A 19,674-nucleotide genomic window follows, 5' to 3' on the forward strand; every position below is an offset into this window, starting at 1 on the left:
AGTGAGCTGCCACCTAGATAAAGGTAAGCCTGTGGATGTGGTGTATCTGGACTTTGCAAAGGCCTTTGACACCGTTCCCCACAAACGATTACTGTACAAACTAAGGAAGGTAGGTATGGATCAGAAGGTGAGTACCTGGATAGAGAACTGGCTCCAGGGGAGAGTACAGAGGGTGGTGATTAATGGGGAGTACTCGGATTGGGCGGGTGTGGAAAGTGGGGTCCCCCAGGGTTCTGTCATGGGACCAATCCTGTTTAATTTGTTCATAAATGATCTAGAGGAGGGGATATCGAGTACAATCTCAGTATTTGCAGATGATACTAAACTAGGCATGCCAATATCTTCTATGCAGGATGTGGAAACCTTGCAAGCAGACCTGAACAAAATAACGGGGTGGGCAACTACATGGCAGATGAGGTTTAATGTTGATAAATGTAAAGCAATGCACTTGGGGGCCAGAAACCAGAAAGCAAGCTACTCACTAGGGGGGGAACCTCTGGGTGAGTCTAGAATGGAAAAGGACTTAGGGGTACTGGTAGACAACAAGCTTGGCAGTGGCATGCAATGCCAAGCCGCCGCAAGCAAAGCCAACAGAATACTGGGATGTATAAAAAAGGGGATTCACTCCAGAAATAAAGAGATTATCCTCCCACTCTACAAGACTCTGGTCCGGCCACATCTGGAGTATGCTGTCCAGTTCTGGGCACCGGTCCTCAGGAAGGATGTGCTGGAACTGGAGAAAGTCCAGAGAAGGGCAACAAAAATAATTAGGGGAATGGAGGACATCAGCTATGAGGAAAAACTACAAGCACTGAACCTTTTCTCTCTGGAGAAAAGACGATTGAGGGGGGATATGATATCAATGTACAAATACTGTACTGGTGACCCGAGCATAAGGAACAAACTATTCAGAGAAAGAAGATACAATAAGACACGTGGCCACTCACTAAAACTAGAGGAAAGGCGGTTTAACCTTAAAGTGCGTAAGGGGTTCTTCACTGTAAGAACGGTAAGGATGTGGAATTCTCTTCCACAAGCAGTCGTATCAGCAGGGAGCATTGATAGTTTCAAAAAACTATTAGATGGACACCTTAAAGACCACAACATACAGGGGTATACAATGTACGGTTAAAAGCAAACACACACACGCATCATGGGTTGAACTGGATGGACTGATGTCTTTTTTCAACCTCACTAACTATGTAACTATGTAACTATGTAATCAATCTCTCTATTTTTCTCCTGCAGCCTCTGGAAGCCTGCTTCTCCTCCTCTCCCTCCTGCAGGCATTCAGAGCCTGCAGGAGAAAAATGGAAAGATTGATACTTCTACTGTATATGCAGCCGGTCCTCCTAGCCATTCTCTCCGCCCCCCCATTGCTCTCCAGCCCCCCAGTGCTCTCCGCCCCCCTGTGCTCTCAGGCTCCCTCTAGTGCTCCCCAGCCCTCCCGTGCTCTTAGGCCCCCCTGTGCTCTCAGCTCTTCCATTGCTCTCCAGCCCCCCTGTGCTCTCTGGCCCCCCCAGTGCTCTCCGCCCCCCCCAGTGCTCTCTGACACCCCCCCCCCCGCCAGTGCTCTTCAGCCACCCCAGTGCTCTCCAGCCCCCTTGTGCTCTCTGCCCCCCATGCTCTCTTGCCCCCCCTTTGCTCTCCAGCCCCCCCGTGCCCTCCACCCCCAGTTCTCTCCTACCCCCCAGTGCTCTCCACCCCCTGTTTTCTTCAGCCTCCCCATGTTCTCTGCCCCCTATGCTCTCCAAGCCTCCCGGTAAATATGTCATGGGCTGCTCAGTCTAAAATGTTCAGGCCTTTTTTTGTCCCAGTCCTGGCCTGAGTTTAAAGCTATACTTGAGTCACCCAATAGCAATGAAGAGTCTTTACTGTGTTGAGAAACCTAGAAGAGATGGGAAAAGTACTTAGTCTGAAATATATACAGTAAATTGACCTTTACTTCTGGCCATGCACCTTATATCAGTGCTTGTCTGCTATATTTTTCTTTGAATTTCACAAAAGCATGTAGTTGTTGAGATCACTGAGCACCTAAAAGTACTACAACTTGTCCTCCCAATGCACATCCTTGGGCTCATTTACACAGGGGCAGGGACCCATACAATGTTCAAGCTGTTTGCGTTGTGTGTAGACAGGCTATGTTAGCAAATGGAAAAATAGCAGCAAAAACAGACTCACCTGTGTATACAAGTTGTGTATGACAGGTGTGCTGGGACCGGTGTGCAGCACTGAACACAGGCAGTGTGCATTTGGGGTGGCATACCAGTCCCTGCACACCATACCAGTATCTCTGTTGATTAACATAGACTGTCAGCATGCAGTTCCTTGCTACTTCGGAAGCATAAACATGCGGCTCTTGCATGCTACCAGGGTCTCTGCACCCATGTGAGTGAGCCCTTGATTTTCTTAACTTCTGTGCTCAAAGCAATCAGTCCACTTATCTGAGCAAAAGAGTATACTCCTTTATTGAAGGTTATGTCCTAAATATGCTAATATATCATACTGTAATACCTATATATTTGAGTCATACAAAATTGTAAATATTATACAGTATTATACCTCCCAACCTTTTGAGATGGGAATGAGGGACACCTATGAGCAAAAGTATGTAGGCATAAGACACACCCGCTGCCACACCTCTTTAGAGGAGAAATTAGTTAAACCCACAAGTCCTTTTTTTTTTTTTTTAACCACTATTATTCCTAAATACTGGTTTTTGACATTTACAAATGCAGCAATTTAGAAACTGGATGAAAGGTTTAACACTGGGAAACACTTTTTGAAAGATAAATAGAGCATTTTTTATACAACTTTGTAGATCAGACCAAAATTAGGGACAAATGAGGAGGAAAGAGGGACATAGGGACTTTGTTCCAAATCAGGGACAGTCCCTCGAAATCAGGGACAGTTGGAAGCTATGCAATATGTTTGGTAACTATGTCCGAATATATCCCAGATATCTAATGTTTGTATATTTGTTAAATAACCCAGTTTCTAGAACACTTAACTAAGCCTCTAACTACTGTTAAGGCATCCTTTCACTTTGATCATTTCTGTACATCGTGGCATAACAGTCATGCTCTAATCCAGGAGATTAGGGAACTGCTTGAGGAGCAAAGCGTTAAGAGTCATATTTCCATAGAAAAGCTGTATAAAATATATGTCAATATTGTCTGGAAGGAGACAAATGTTTACACCATGTAAAACAAGCATTATGAATATAAATGTAGAAACATTGAATAGGATTAAATACTAGAATTTAAATAATTTAAATATATATTAGATCTACATCCTTAATATACTAATTATTAACCCTAGAGCTATATAAATGATTAATCTCTTGTTACTAAATAATTTAACCACTTAATGGCAATCACCTGAATAGACTAGAGCTACTGTCACATACCTCATAGAGGCCGAGTTGACGACAGGGCTTCCCCTACACATCCTGCCCAGTAGCCCCTAAAGTTGGAGACAGCTTGTGGAGTACTGGGATGAGTACCTGCAATGGTTCCAGACACAGCAAAAGATTATAAGACATTCTAAGAGGTGCTGTGCTTCTGGATAATCTCAGATCTGGTCTGCACGGAAAGCTGGTGCAGGTTTGGCACGGAAACTTGTAAGTGCAAGGGTGAGAGTTGTAGCCAGGACAATCAGGGTCAGCAACAGCTGGGCAACAGAGGTACCAATTCAGAAGCAGGAGCAAGGTCAAAATCCAGGTTAGGGTCAATAACAGAAAGGCAGCAGAAATACCAATTCAGAAGCATGCCCAAGGTCAAAGTCCAGGCCAAGGTCAATAACAATCAGGGAGCAATTGTACCAAGACAGCTGACAGAAGGCCTGGGCAGGATACGAGCCGAGGTAAGCAGGAGAGCTGGATACAGCAGAGTCAGGTACCAAGACGGATCAAACACACAATAGAAGAATGGAGGTAAGGTCATAGGTCACAGGACCAGATGACCTCTCAGCAACTGTCCTCATTATGCTGTGATTTAAATTGGGTTCTTGGTGCCAAAGCTAGTGCTGGATGTGCATGCTGATTCACAATACCAAAAACGCACATGAGCATGCACTCTAGCATGCACGTAAGCATTAGTACTAGCTTGCACCCTAGCATGTGCACCATCACACAGATGTATGCACAGAGCTGTGACAATATGCAGTGGGGTACAAGCTGTAATATGCTCTACTCATATCTCTACCGACACATAAGCAGACCAATAGCAGATAGACCAGATTGGTCTGCCGATTTGAGTCCAGGTCCCTTTGAATCCCATTTGAATCCCTTAATGGAACAAGCAGCCAGACAAAGGGTATTTTTAGCTAGATGCATAAAATCTCACTCGATCCTCATACAGTAAACAGGCAAATAGTGTCTTTGTTTTTGTTGTCTTTCTTGTTTTGTAGAATTAAGACAGGGATTGGGAAAAGCGTTGGGATGCGCAGAACTAAACAACTTGAATGAGGGCACTATTTTGAAGAAGCTATGCAAAATAAAGTGGAGTTTACCTCCACAAAAAGGTAGCACACAGTTTTAGCACAGGGGCCTTCTCTTCTCTAAGGCACAACCCTGGCAGGGACAATCGTTCTAACCAGAAGGGGTTGTACAGACAACATTCTCTCTCCTGAGACTTCTCTAAGGCCTGAGTCACTCCCAGCAGGCAACAGGACCCTGCTTCTCTCTGCTCTCAGCCTTATATACAGTACACCTTTCAGCCCCCTGCTGGCCAATCTTCTTGACCAGGGATTGGCTGAAGCTGTATCCAGGGCCAGCTCAAACTGTGCCCTTTCCTCCTCACTCTGTTTCCAGAAGATTCTGGAAAGGCAGGGGTAGACAGACCGCAGCTGCAAAACTTCGAGTAGACAAAATACAATTAAAGTGTTACTAAACCCACAGCAGTAAAATCAGTCTGTATATGCAGTAAAGCATGCTGGTTATACTCACCGTGGAACCTAAGGGGTTAATCCTTTGCATTGGTCTCTCTGATCATCCTCTTCTTTCACTGTCTCCAAAAAATACCCTGATATTTACAGAGCCAAGGGACAGGCTGAACATTCTCAGTTTGGTGTGTATTGCTAGAGAGTTGCTTTTTTTTGGGAGGGTACATGTGATCAGCACAGGGCCAATCAGCACTGCCTAGACATGTCCAGACAGTAGAACAGGGGAGAATGAAAACTCCTCCTACAAGCTTTACTAGGAACTGATACAAGTCACAAGACTGCTATATACTGCTGATGAGAAAAGGTATTTAGCAGTTTATATTTACTAAAATAATTGTATTTCCATGTTCTGTGTACTGTGGGAGACCAGATATACAATAGATATATATTCCATGGATGAAATCCATCTTTGCTGAAGGTATAGAACGAGTTTGCAAAGTCCTGTTGCAATATGAAAACCATTCTAGTAATAGCACATAATCAAACCTGATTGGCTTGCACTAAGGGCCAGGGCGCTACCTAGAGGCAAGGTAGGCACCGGCCTAGAGTGCACATTAGTAGGGGGCACTGAAGGTGCCCCCAACTGGTGCCTCCTTGGCTGTGCGAGTTAAGGACAGCCTGAGCAGAAAAGGGGACTTCCTGTCATTCTGAACAGCACAGTGCATGCTGAAATGGCTGCTGCAGGGAGGATTTCGTTCCCCCCTTTATGTAACTGGATCTCCTCTGGCTACTCTGCCTGGCTCTTGTTGTGTGGGTGGGATGGGGGTGCGGCCAGCTTTGGAGATCCCGCTGCCTGAACCATCTGCTGCCCATTCATTTGTCCACCCACATGTCCCCCCCTGCTGCCCGGTCGCTCACCTGTCCACTTGCCCGCCAGTCTGCCTGCCCCCCCATCTGACTGCCCGCCTGTCTGCCTGTCCGCCTGTTTGGCCACCCGCCAGCACTCAGAGGGAGTTGTTAGGCGACCAGGAGCAAGGTAAGGTTCAGCTGACTAACTAATACATAATTGCCAGAACACTAGGGGAATGGGACTGCTGCAGGTTGGAAGTGAGGAAGGGGTTAACATTGCTGTATCCACCAATGCAGGTGGGGGATGGGGGGAGTCAGTGGCAGTGAAAGTTAGCCCCCCCCATCCCTGACCTTGCATTGTCTTCATAGCAGTGACATTTTACCCACCTCCCCCTTCTGCATTTGTGGTAATGTCAGTATTATTAACCCCCTCTCCCCACATTCGTGGTCATGGAAGGGGTTTCATTTCAATTCCACTGACCACCAATGTGGGGGAGGGGGTTAATAATGCTGACAACTTTGCTGGGGGTTATTGATGCATCCACTGACATCAATGCTGGGGTCTATAATGCATCTACTGACATCGATGCTGGGGGGGGGGGGGTCTTTATTGCATCCATTGACATCAATGCTGGGATCTTTAATGCGTCCACTGACATCAATACTGGGATCTTTAATGCGTCCACTGACATCAATGCTGGGATCTTTAATACATCCACTGATATCAATGCTGGGGGTTATTAATGCGTCCACTGACATTAATGCTGGGGGTTATTAATGCGTCCACTGATATCAATGCTGGGGGGTTTTAATGTGTCCACTGCCATTAATGCTGGGGGGTTTTAATGCGTCCACTGACATCAATGCTGGGGGTTATTGATCCGTCCACTGATATCAGTGCTGGGGGTTATTAATGCGTCCACTGACATTAATGCATCCACTGATATCAATGCTGGGGGTTATTAATGCGTCCACTGATATCAATGATGAGGGGTTATTATTGGGTTCACTGACATCAATGATGGGGGTTATTAATGTGTCCACTGATACATGGGCAAGGCAAATGGGGTAGAGTAAGGAGGCAGAGCTGTGGGGGTGGCAAAATTAGGTTTTGCCTAGAGTGTCAAAATTCCTTGCACCAGCCCTGCTTGCACTCTTAGAGCAGAACATGAAAAGGGAAAAGGCCGGTGTGACTGACTAAATACCACATTGATGTCCGCCCGCCCACGTGTCCACCCCCCCCCCCCCCTTACCTATGAGTAGTCACTAATCCACCAATAACCTATTCCAGACCATGGGCTTGGGAGTCACACCTTCTCTAGCATCCTACTAACTAGAGATGGACATTACTTGGTTTTATTCTGTTATTGTTTTGTAATGCAGCCAGCATGTTCATGCGAGGGTGAATTTAGTAAGTCTATTTTGTGAAATGTGGATACGTTATTCCATGTCTGCCATTCTATCAAATCTTATAAGCCATTCGTGAAGTGTGGGGACCTGTTTAAACAGGCAGCGAACAGGAATACACATCCTGGCAGCATGGCTATTCTGGTATTTTTCAGAAGGCCTGACGAGTCCAACAATATTTCTGAGTCAGTATGAGTCCCTGTGGTTTGCTGAGCACAATCTTCTAACTAAGCCCTTGTTAGCACTGCTGCGGCTTCAAAGTCATGCGACTTTGAATCCGACATCCCTGCGTGACACATATGACTTCTTAAACAGACGTCAATGCAAGTCATGTTGAAGTGGCACCAAAGTAGTGCAGGAACCTTTTCCTAAGCTGGAGCGACTTGAGTCGCACCAATTAGAACGGTTAAAGGGGAGTGACTTGTCATGCGACTTTGAACTCTTAAGTCACATGACAAGTCGCGGCAGTGTGAACCAGGGCTATCACAGAAAAACACAATACAGCACAGAAGTATTCTGCAACCAACCTAACAACAATGCAGAAAAGTGAGTTATGCCAAGACAGAATCATTTCTCTCCACTAGGATTGATAAAAACTTGGTTACATGCACAAATATGGGACTGGTGAACTTTACATTTCCAGCCCCATGTAGATTACAATGATGACAGATGTCTGCTAATCAAAGTATATCAGCAGGTGTTGAAATAAAAATGCTTGCAACAGAGCAGAAAAGGAGAATAGCACAAGAGGTAAGAGAAAGCATCAAGATTTAACTTCATAAATAGCTTCAAACCCCCTTATATATGACTGCTAGGCAAATTCCACATATGTTGCCAGACAATGCATCAGAGTGAAGGCAGAACAAGTTCAGATCCCCCTATGTCTGCAGTCCACACACAACAGCTGTCAGAAAAGGCTGTTGATTTAATGCAAGGAAACTGTACTTAGCTGAAGGGCCAGCAGAACAAGACTGAGACCAGATTAGAGGCCTTGATGACAGGAACTGGGACTGGCATTTCTTTACACAGCCTGATCTGGGTCAGTTTAACTCTTTCACTTGACGGCATTACCAAAGCAAAAATGTATGCCCGCCTGCCATAGCGTACTAAAATGTACTACTGCAATTTACATTTACAGCTACAAATGAGTATTAGCCAATGCTTTGTCTGATAATGCTTTAAGGAGGTATACATGGCTGGCTTACAGTGGAAAAGCTACAGAATTGCTCAAGTAGTGAAGCGGTTGCTGAATGGGGAACCATTGAAGAAAGTGATTAACTGAATTAGTGGCATACAGGGGTTTATTACCAATGGCAAATAGGCTGTTCACCTTAAACAGGACTTTGCCCTTAGCATAGTGAATGCAATGTTTTGCTGACTTCTATCATCCAATCACGTGCAAGCAAAAATACTGTATTTTTAAATCTTTCTTGAACGTCATTGGATATTCTTTGCAAAACAATTTTCACTGCATTCACTAAGCTAAGGGGAACTTCCCTGGCAAAGCGAACAGCCTTTTTGCCTCTTGTAATTAGTAGCTAATTTAATGCAGGTGAACACATTTTAAATCTTCCCATACAAGGATTCATTCACACTTCGTGTAGAAGGATTTTGTGTGGGTGATTTCCGCGCGATTCCATGTGTCACGCATATGACTGACCATTCATTTCAATAGGCTGCTCTGGGTGTGTTAGTTGCCTAAAAGAAGCTTCTGCGCCTTTTTGGACGATAAGCTTCGTTTGATTTTTGAAGTTGCGTTTAGCTGCGATTGCATTGCAATTCTGTTGCATGATAATCATGGCAAAATCGCACCGTGTTTGGGGTGCCATGTAGAATGAATAGCACCCAAACACGTTTCGCACCGATTGCTACATGATTAGGAATCAATTGATTCCAAATTGTGAAGTGTGAATGGAGTCTGAAGGAGACATAATTGGGCTGATTTACTAAATGACTTGAGAATCTTCACTTAAAATTCAGTGAATATTCACTTAAGCTGCCCAATCATGTAAAAATCATCTGAACATCATTGGGTATTTAAATTTAAATTGGGTATTTAAATTGTACAGGAATTGCTTTGATTGGATAACTGTTTCCCCTTAAAGTGATACTAAAGTCAAATTTTTTTTCTGTTTAAAAATAACAAACATGTCATACTTACCTGCCCTGTTAAGTGGTTTTGCATAGAACAGTCTGGATCCTCCTCTTCTCGGGTCCCTATTTGGATCTCCTGGCCCCTCCCTCCTGTTGAGTGCCCCCACAGCAAGCAGCTTGCTAAGGGGGCACCCAAGCCGAGTCACAGCTCCGTGTGTCCATTCAGACACTGAGCCACGGCCCGACACCCCCCGCCTCCTGTACCTCCTCATTCACTCACTGACTTTGATTGACAGCAGAGGGAGCCAAAGGCACTTCGATGCTATCTCAGCCAATGAGGGGCAGGGGGGCACTGGCCAAGGGGGCAGGGGAGCAATTGCCCCCTGTACCGCTCTGATGTCCTGTGAAAAGGCTGCACTGCTCCTGCCACTGACATGGCTAAAGTATTCCTGGTGAAGAAAAGTAATAAGTACCTGCTGCTGACCTACTGAGTGCCGGTTGAAGACAAGGACAGAGCACAGGCTCACCCACCCTCACCGAGCATGGATGGTGTAAACTGTGTCTGAGCATAGGCTGGTTCAATGCCCCACTGAAAACTCTCCTCACCCGGCCAGCCCCATCCGAGCTGTCCCATGGCTTCAACCTGGAATGGGAGTCAGGAGATGGATGGGAAGAGGGAGATTGGGAGGGGGGCCGAGTTGCTGCACCATGGGCCACTGGTTTGTACTTGCCCCCTGGGCCGAAATTTGCCAGTCTGTCCCTGATGAGGGGGGAGAGACTCGGACAGCCGAGTCTCTCATGCAGCATTGCTGGAGCGAAAGGGGGCTCAGGTGAGTATTAGGGGGGGCTGAGGGGGGCTGCTGCACACAGCAGGCTTTTTATGTTAATGCATAGAATGCATTAACACAAAAAAACCCTCTGCCTTTACAACCACTTTAAGCTGAAATGGCTGCAAGGGGTGTACACATGCCGCGGTTGCGATGCTTTGCAGCAGAAATTAAACCCCCTGTCACATTTGGCAGACAGTACTGTCTACTGAACATGACCCATTCAAGTGCACATTACCTCTACATGTAGCAGGATTCCCAGCCGTTTTGCTGGATGTGGGTCCGCCATGGTTACCGCTAGCAACAACAGCACGTTTAAGCATGCTCTCCAAGTGTGAGCACTGAGACAAAGAACAGTCCAGCATCTTTGGTTTTTTAGGCTTATTGAGAACTTGGATGGGAGAAGGGATGAGTGGGATACTCCTCTGGCTCAACTATATACAATGCGAGTGGGACAACTAGAAAAATGACTGCCAACGCTGACTTGACGCTGCCTGAATGCCTGTCAACGCCAGTTGGCGCTGGTTAACGATGACTTGCTGTCTGTTAACACCGAACTGACTTCTGACATTTTCTTGTGGCACAAAGTCCTTGTTTAAACTTCCTTATCACTTTCCTTTGGGATAGCTACTTGTACATCTGCTGCAACACTTATCTCTTCAGGGCCCGCACTGGCACCCTCTTTACACACACTACTCTTCAGGGCTTAGACTCTGGCACCCCATTTCTAAGCCTCCTACTGGTTAGCTGGCTCCTGAATCCCTCTGACCTTCTGGAGTGGTCCCCTATCCTAGGCAGACCCCTGGGAAGTTTACAGTACTCACGACTCTGCTTTCCTGAAAACTTCTGCCCCAGCAGCTCCACTTGGTCCTCAGCACACTGGATCCCTCTCACTGCAGCTCAGCTCAACCTTCTGTCCTCTAAGCCGACCGCCAAGGACCTTTCTATATGCTGACAGGAGGGGAGACAGCCTTCACCCTCCTCCTGGGACTCTGCTTTCCACCAAATACGCTCTGTCATGTGCTCCCCTCAGACTTATACCTCATCCCAGGATGCACTGCGGTCAGTACCGCCCACTGGGACTTGATATAAGCCCTGGTGTGCTATTGGTCAGGTTTCCTCCACTGTCCAACAAGAGCCCTCATTGGATCCAGTGGGGAGACTCCCCAACTCAACAGTCACACCTGGAAACACATGACAGCCTAGCTGAACAATCAAGGCCCCACTGATAAGCAGGCAGGGTCACCCATATACTTTTCCTAGCATCTACCTAGGAAGGTGCTACATACAGTTCATAACTGGCTGCGGATAGTCAAGCTTACCCGCCATGCCTAGATGTACTGAGTTGAGACTTTGTACAATGTATTACTCTTGTCTAACTTGGACTGTGTGTTTACTGCCCACCACACCAAGCAGCACCTTGCTCACACACGCAACTTCATTGAAAGCACTCAGTTGCGACATGGTGGTGATGAGAAGTCAACATTTTCCCTCCGAAGTACCTGTTAAAATCTTCTGAAGAGTTATCCAAAAGCGTAATGCTTTTCAATAGAGCGATAGTCCTTGCCACATGTATAAACGTGCCCTTAGTAAATCAGCCTCAATGCATTCATATGACATTCTACATTTTGGGTCAATTGGCTTTCATAGAGGAACCAGCAGTCTCTTCAGAAATCTAATTTTGAAGGTTATGAAAATCTGATATCTGTTCATTAGCTGACACTTGTCTGTAATTTATAGCTTTTGAGTTGATGCTTTGTACATAAGTCAGTGAAACCAGGTCCGGGTCAATATACACTTAAATAGAAAGCTTTGTGCACCACATTGTATAGCACAAAGTAAAGACAGGACACAGCAGATGGTGTGAACATGACAGACAAGAAAACAAGCAGCTCATATAAAGACCATTAAAAAAAAAAAAAAACCTTCACATTTGCTTACAAATGTAATGACTTGAAAATGCTGACAACTCAAGGGTTAACATCTTTTTTATTGCTTAGTTGCAAATGGAATAGCCTACACATACACATTCATATACATTCACACATTTTGGGGAAAATCCTTTGTGCAATGGCCAACATATGTAACATTTCCCAGTCACATGACCCAGACGATGTGACCATTTCTCCTGTCATTTTCTTTACATAACCTAATAAAATGGTTAGTGATGAAAGCAGAACTAAAGGTAAAACATTTTTTTTTTAAATTTTGGAAAGAGTTAGGGAGGGGTATAACCTCTGTCAGTTTTTTTTTACCCATCTGTGTCCTATTGGGGAGATTTCCCTTCCTGTCCCATAACCAAAACAGGAAGTAAGAGGAAATCCCTGCAAAGTGAGGGAATTCCTGGTTGCTACCAGGATTGCCAGAATTGCCTCATTGGAAGGTTTTCCCTCTATTACTGTTCTTGAGACAACCCAAAATTTGGGATTTTCTTCCACTATCACTCTAGGTAAACAGGACAAATAGAGAGGGTGAACCTCAATAAGGGGGCTCAGACAGCAAAAAAAAAAAACAATATATGGGTTCCCACGAGCAGGGGCGTAACTACAGGGGTTGAAGGGGTTGCAATTGCAACCGAGCCCCATGCTCCAGGGGGCCTGTGTGGCTCCCCTGTACACCTGGATAGGAGGGGAGGTGGGGGCAGCATGTAGAGAAATCACTGTCCTCCTTTTTGGAGGAGATTGGTTCCTGTGTATGCTGCCCCTGCCACTCCTCCTATCCAGTTCACTTGTGTTCTGCTGTCTCTGGGCCCCTGTGTGCTCCCCTGACCCCCCCCCCCCCCACACACACACACACACACACACTGTACTCCCTCCCCTGCCAGCTGCTGCAGGGGTTGTGACACAATAGAGAACCAGGAAGGGGTCGGTGAATATGTAATTTACCAGCACCTACCTTTTGTGAATGGACAGAGTCATAGTCAGTGACATTGGAAAAAAATTAAATAAAATGACAAAAAATAATACAATTAAAATACCAAAATTAAAAACTATTGACACCAGTGGGGGAAATTCCAGGATCGCAAAGGTCACACTAGCAACCGGGCCCTGGCATTTGACCACCGTGGGGAGGCCCCAAAATGGCAGGAAGGGGGCCCACTGCAGAACTTGTGAAAGGGTCCCGCTCTGGGACCGTAATAAAGGGGGGAGGTCCCACAGCGGGAAGAGCCCCAGGCTTGAAGGGAAGGGCCCCGGTCAGGGGGTCCTTCATGGGTTCTTGCACCGGGGCCCTGAAGGTTCTAGTTACGCCTCTGCCCACAAGAGAAATTTGGGGGCTGCCATTGCTTGTCTAGCTGTGTCTGGTAATGTTGAATCACTGACACCCAGAGCAAGCTTGCTGTAAACAGATAACTGTCAGCATTTGTTACCCCTATAGCCCCTGATTCACAGCGCTGCTCTGTCTGGCAACAGGGACTGGGCTACTATCACTGCTGATGCCCTGCACTTCCTCTCAACCTCTCAATCTGCAGGACTCTGAGAGGTTGAGAGAATATGCAGAAACAGACAGAGCTGGAGGAAAGTCCCACCCACCACCCAGGATCACAGAGAGGAAGCTGAGCTCTTGTGGATTATGGGAAGGACAGAGCCTGCTGGGTGCATACTATGATTGTATATTAAAATATTGGCAGCACTCCAAAATTTACATTTGTAACCCCCCAATCACTTTAACCACTTCAGCCCCGGAAGGTTTTACCCCCTTAACGACCAGGTCATTTTTTGTGATTTGGCACTGCGTTAATTTAATTAACAATTACGTGGTCGTGCGACACTGTACCCAGATACAATTGTTGTCCTTTTTTTTTCCACAAATAGAGCTTTCTTTTTCTGGTATTTGATCACCACTGCGGTTTTTAGATTTTGCGCTATAAACAAAAAAAGAGCGACAATTTTGAAAAAAACCCACAATATTTTTTACTTTCTGCTATAAAACATTCCCAATAAAAAAAATGTAAAAATCAAATTTTTTATCAGTTTAGGCCAATTTGTATTCTGCTACATATTTTTGGTAAAAAAAATCCTAAAATGCGTATTTTTATTGGTTTGCACAAAAGTAAGTTATAGCGTTTACAAACTACGGGATAGATTTTGGATTTTTTTTTTTGTTTTTATTAGTAATGGTGGCGATCAGTTTTTTACTAATAGATTACGATCTGGGATTTTTTGCAGGACTGTGACATTGCGGTGGACAGATCGGACCACTAACTGATATTTTTGACACTTTTTGGGGACCAGTGACATTAATACAGTAATCAGTGCTAAATAATATGCACTGTTACTGTATAAATGACACTGGAAGGGAAGGGGTTAATACTGGGGGTGATCAAGGCGTTAAATGTAGGCCTTAATGTGCTTGCTAACTGTGTGGGGGGGGCTCTGTGACAGGCACACAATCTCATTGTGCCTGTCTGACAGGAGAGCCGCCTGCTTTGTTTACATAGGCAGGTGGCTCTTCTGTAAGTTTACCCAAAGATCGCGGGAGGCTGGCGGCGATCCCGCCCGCTCCTCCCGCGATTTGGCTACCACTGTGTCTAATCACAGCGGACGCGCGGCTCTGGTGGCGCGCGCGCACCGCCGAGTTCGTGTGCACATAATCATGTATATGTATGTGATTATGCGCAGCTGAGCTGCCCTGCCGCAGTATATCTGTGTGGGGCGGTTGGCAAGTGGTTACATAAAACAAAAATTCTTAATGATAAAGCACAAAGCGCGTGCCGTTAATTTAAATGATTGTAAAGTCTTGTTTTTTTTTTTTCCAATAAAATAACAAACATGTTATACTTACCTCTTCTGTACAGTGGTTTTGCACAGAGCAGCCCTGATCCTCCTTTTCTCCGGTCCCTGGCTGGAGCTCCTGGCCCTTCCCTCCTGTTGAGTGCCCCCACAGCAAGCAGCTTGCTATGGGGGCACCCGAGCCGAGCTGCAGCTCCATGTACCCATTCAGACACGGAGCTGCCATTTGGCCCTGCCCCCTCTCTCTCTTGATTGGCTAACTGAGTTTGATTGACAGCAGCAGGAGCCAATGGCGCCGCTACTGTGTCTCAGCCAATCAGGAGAGAGAGTTCATAGACCTCGCTGGAGAGGGGGCTCAGGTAAGTATTGGGGTGCTGAGGGGGTTTGCTGCACACAGAAGGCTTTTTATCTTAATGCATAGAATGCATTAACATAAAAAAAAACTTCTGACATTACAACCACTTTAAATAACAATCTCTGATATTATAAATAATATAAACATATTTAAAGTGCAATCTCTATAAAAAAGTGTCCTTTTTGTGCAAAAATACTGCGACCCAGAGAAGAAAGAATAGACAGAGGGTCATCATAAGGGAGGAACAGGTCAGAGAAGGGTTAAAAGTCTGGAGTTTAGTGTGGTAGGGGCATAGCTTACCTGATTGGAGGCTGAGGGTCAGATGGGCAGGGTGGAGCCTCAAGGGTGGTCCAGTGCAAGGGTTGATGGGTAGTCATTCCAGAAAGTTCAGGCGACGAGAAGACTTTCCCACTCTCCCACCCTGTATTCTGGGTTTATGGTATATTGTAGGTTTGGGGGCAGTTTTTGTGTTACACATTTCTATAATTAAAAAAAAAATTTGAACATTTGTCTCTTTTGTCACAGCAGCTTGCGGGTCAGGGGGTCTTTGAGTGAGTCGGGGATTAACCATATTGTTAAAGAATTAAGGGCCCATCTAGGGTATGATGCTTCCTTCTGTTTGTTTGTTAGTGGTTCTCCCAAGAGCTAGGCCCCTTGGGGGAAAGTCTAAAATGTGTAAGTTGCAATGAGGTGGATGGAGCACAGCTGTGGACATGGTCGATTATAGTCATAAAGTGTGCCTTAAGGACACCCAAAGACCCTCTCCTGGTTGCATTGTTGATTTTGCATTGTTGAAAATGTTTTATTTCTGTTATTTATTAATTTCCTAATAAAATGGCTGCTGCGGCTGTTTAAACCCACGACACAGTTTTGTGTCTTTATTTATTATAAGTTCGAGGACCGAAGGTTGACAAATCCTCTAATCAAGTGCTTTCTAATAAGTGCAAAACATGAATAAAGTGCATATACAACAAATCATGTGTGTGATGGAGTCTTTCTTTCTTTCCACCTCTAGTAAGAATAAACCAACACTGTGTCAAAAAAAGGGGACTCTTCCAGTGCTTACATCCCATGCAATGGATCGTTCACTAAAAATAAATTACCTTTTTTATAAAAGAAAGATCTCATTGTGCTTTAGGGTGAATGCTCTCATCACAACAGGCAGTAATAACTTTCCTCCTCTACTTGCATGGTCACCAGTTCATCAATTATACCAGGATCACTGTGTAAAGATGTGTAAAAAAAAACAAATGCACACTCACATGGATTAGTACCACTGTAATCCAAGCACTAGGACAACAGCCTAATCCTCTAGGGGGAGTGCCGCCACTCCTCCCAGCTCATGTCCGAGTCAGCGTGTGTTCCACTGTCAAACCAGAAGTCCAACCTGGAAACCGGAAATTACATCACATGCAGTTAACCTCGCCCCCATGCATTTCATCTATCCAGACGTCTTCAGAAGGCGATCTGCGGGAAGGACAGAGTTTGCTGGGTGCAACCAAGAGGGGATGTGGTCCCCAGACAGACTGAACCTGCATTATAGATTGGCAATTGAATTACACATCCCAAAATAACCAGTGCTCTGCGGAGAGAAAAAAGAAGGTCTGTTCCCAGGCTCGAGGCAGATGTGGTGAGGACATTGTGAGAGATAGGCTGTGCTTCAAGCTGTTAGGAGAATGTTTGTCATCTCATCAGGGATAAAGAGTAGTGGACATCACCTGGTATTTGAAAATGCCATTGTCGCTGACAGGTTCTGCCACCTAATCATTGCTGCCACTAACTTTGCCGAGCTGCTGAAGGAGAGCCCTGTCACCCCAGGAGTTGGGGAGAGGCCACTGGTCAAACCTAACTGTACCCCAGTAAAGAAAAATAGTATTGTCTGCTTGGGACCTAGGCAGGAGCATATACCCATGTTACGAGGAACTTACCTTGAACGCTCCAATGCTAAATCTGGGACCAAATGTGCCGGCCAGCAAAGAAAGGCCTTAATACAGACTGTTATTGTAGCACTGTCTCCCGGGCAGAACTCTCCCTAGTATGGAGTGTAGGGGTTATACTCTGGACCATTGGCCTACTACCACTTTTATACCCTAATTACTAATGTTTATGTATTTGTTTGCCAACTGTATAATCTATTTGCTACTGTTTTAAAAAAAATTATTGAGGGGTTGTTGCCTTTTCCATTTCGATAGATAGTGTAATGGATCAACCGGCACCCCGACTGGGTACCTCCGTTGACGTATGCTCCTAGTGCTTCCCAAGGGCTCCAAGCACTCCACCAGACGCCATAACCACATTAGACCCCACGAACCGCCGCAGCTTGGTTGGGGTCTCACTGTCTCCTACCCACCCTGGACCTATGACAAGGCTCCAGGTTCCAGTGGGTGAACCTCTCTTTCCCCAGAGAGTGAAGCAGAAACAAGCTCTTACAAGAACTTAGTGATTATTCAAGGGAGTATGAAGAGCATCGCACTCCCTTGTAGCAGATTCCCCAAATGAGAGACAGGACTCTAGACTGAGGGTGAAGTTGAACTCAAACTGTTGATTCAAACACATGCACAAAGAGATATACACTGTGGGACAATCCCCCCTCCCCCTTAGCAGCCAATCCACATACACAAGTACATCCCATAATAAGTTTATCTTAAGGCAGACAGACACAATAGAACAATGAAATACAGGCACTTACCAATAACAAACCCCACCCCATCTCACTATCTAGCAAGGGTCTATGAGACACTCCTGCAATATTCTAGCAATCTGAAAAGTCAAACCATTCATCTTCATACATTTCCTTAGAGATATTGCTGACAAATATTACTGTCCCATCTGAAGCCATCCAAACCATTCTCTCAGCGTCCCCCCAAGTATCTGTCCCTCACTCCCAGTGACAGTGAACACCGTCACATATCTTCCCCCCAAAGGTAGACTTACCAGGTACCAGACCTCCAATCGGTCTGTGCCTGAGTTAGTCGGGTAACAAGTTCAAAAGAGTCAATCCATCATGGCAGCTTCCTTGACAAAGTTCCACATAGTTTGTAAGTTTTTCCTGGCAAGGCGCATGGAGCTCTCATAGCCGGTCAGTCTGTGGTTTGGGCAGGCCAGACTGGATGTTGTAGTGATGTAGACATAATGTAGACATAAGAGGGGCCTAGGGGGCTGAGAGAGCGTTTTTTCAACCTCTCTAAGGTAGGTTGTGTTCCACGGGCCCTCCCAATGTCTGCACCCACCCAGTACCCCAAACAAATTGTCTGGAAAACAGCATTACTCCCCAGCCAACCTCTGACTCTCTCGCCGCTGGAGAGAAGACAGGGTGGTGGGGCTCACTTTGTCAGGCTGTTGGGGATCTGGGCCGACTGTCCAGCATCCCTGGGGTATACAAGTGAAGACTGTAGTCCCATCCACTACCACAGGAACTCCCTCTTTTGTAGGTTGAGGACAGAGGCCAGCCACACTCTGCTCTGTTGCCAGCACTTCTTCTGGGTGGGGGTCGGCGAATACTATCCCCAGGACCTGGTTGGAGGTTTGCTGTAGAGAGGAGGGATTGCCAACCTCCTCTGCCTGGTATTCCTGCGGGGTAGGTTGGGGATCTGGACTGGCCATCCAGCATCCCTGTGGGTCTGGTGCAGAGACCGCAGTCCCATCTGCACCATGGGGGTCAGGGCTGCTGTCTCTCTGTGGTTGGGGAGAAGGATTATATGTCTCCACTCCCTGGAAGGTACACTGCCGATGGGGAGGAAGGATGACACCTTCAGCTCCCTTTAACACATACTGCTGCTGGGGAGGAAGGACGACACCTTCGGCTCCCTGTGAATTTGTATGCCACTGGGGAGTAGAACCAACTGTCTCTATTCCCAGTAACTCCTGCTGTAGCAGGGGATCCTGGCCAGCTGCCCAGCTTCTCTGTAGGGCCGGTAGAGAGACCTCGGTCCCATCTCCACCTGCCATCGGTGGGTCTCCCCAGTACCAGTCTATAATGTCTCTCCAACTGCATTGTTATAGGTCTGGATCTGCAACCCAGTACTCCGGCTGTGCTTGCAGGGTAGATTGGGGCGAAATGGAGCAGAGCAGGCGTTGGTAGTCCTGCTCCAGTTCCCACTCCATTCTGACCAGATGATTTAGGTCTGATCCCAGGTCATCCGCTCTGGGTAGATCCAGTAGGGCTTCCCTGGTGTTGTGGATAATCTAGAGCCGACACTCTGCTGGACATCCAAAGTCATTACTCTCCTCAAAGGCCTTCCACAGTAAGCCCGGGCCACTATAGTCCTCACCTTTGGGCATATTGTCATCAGCCATCCAGTGCTCGTTGCGGGTGGCGTACCACTTTAAAGCCCGGTAAGCTTCACCCGACAGAAAAGAGCATTTGTAAGCTGAAATTCAATTTTATTAACAAATTTAACCACCTTACAGCCGCCCATTGAACTTAGTACGTGAGTACTAGTTACCTAGTACCTAGTACGTGATCTGACACTTGCTCACTGCTGACGACCCGTTCCCTCCCTGTGATTAAACTCGATGTCCGCTGGCA

Source organism: Pelophylax lessonae (genome assembly GCF_965119305.1).
Source record: "Pelophylax lessonae genome assembly, chromosome: 1".
In the NCBI taxonomy this organism is placed as follows: Eukaryota; Metazoa; Chordata; class Amphibia; order Anura; family Ranidae; genus Pelophylax; species Pelophylax lessonae.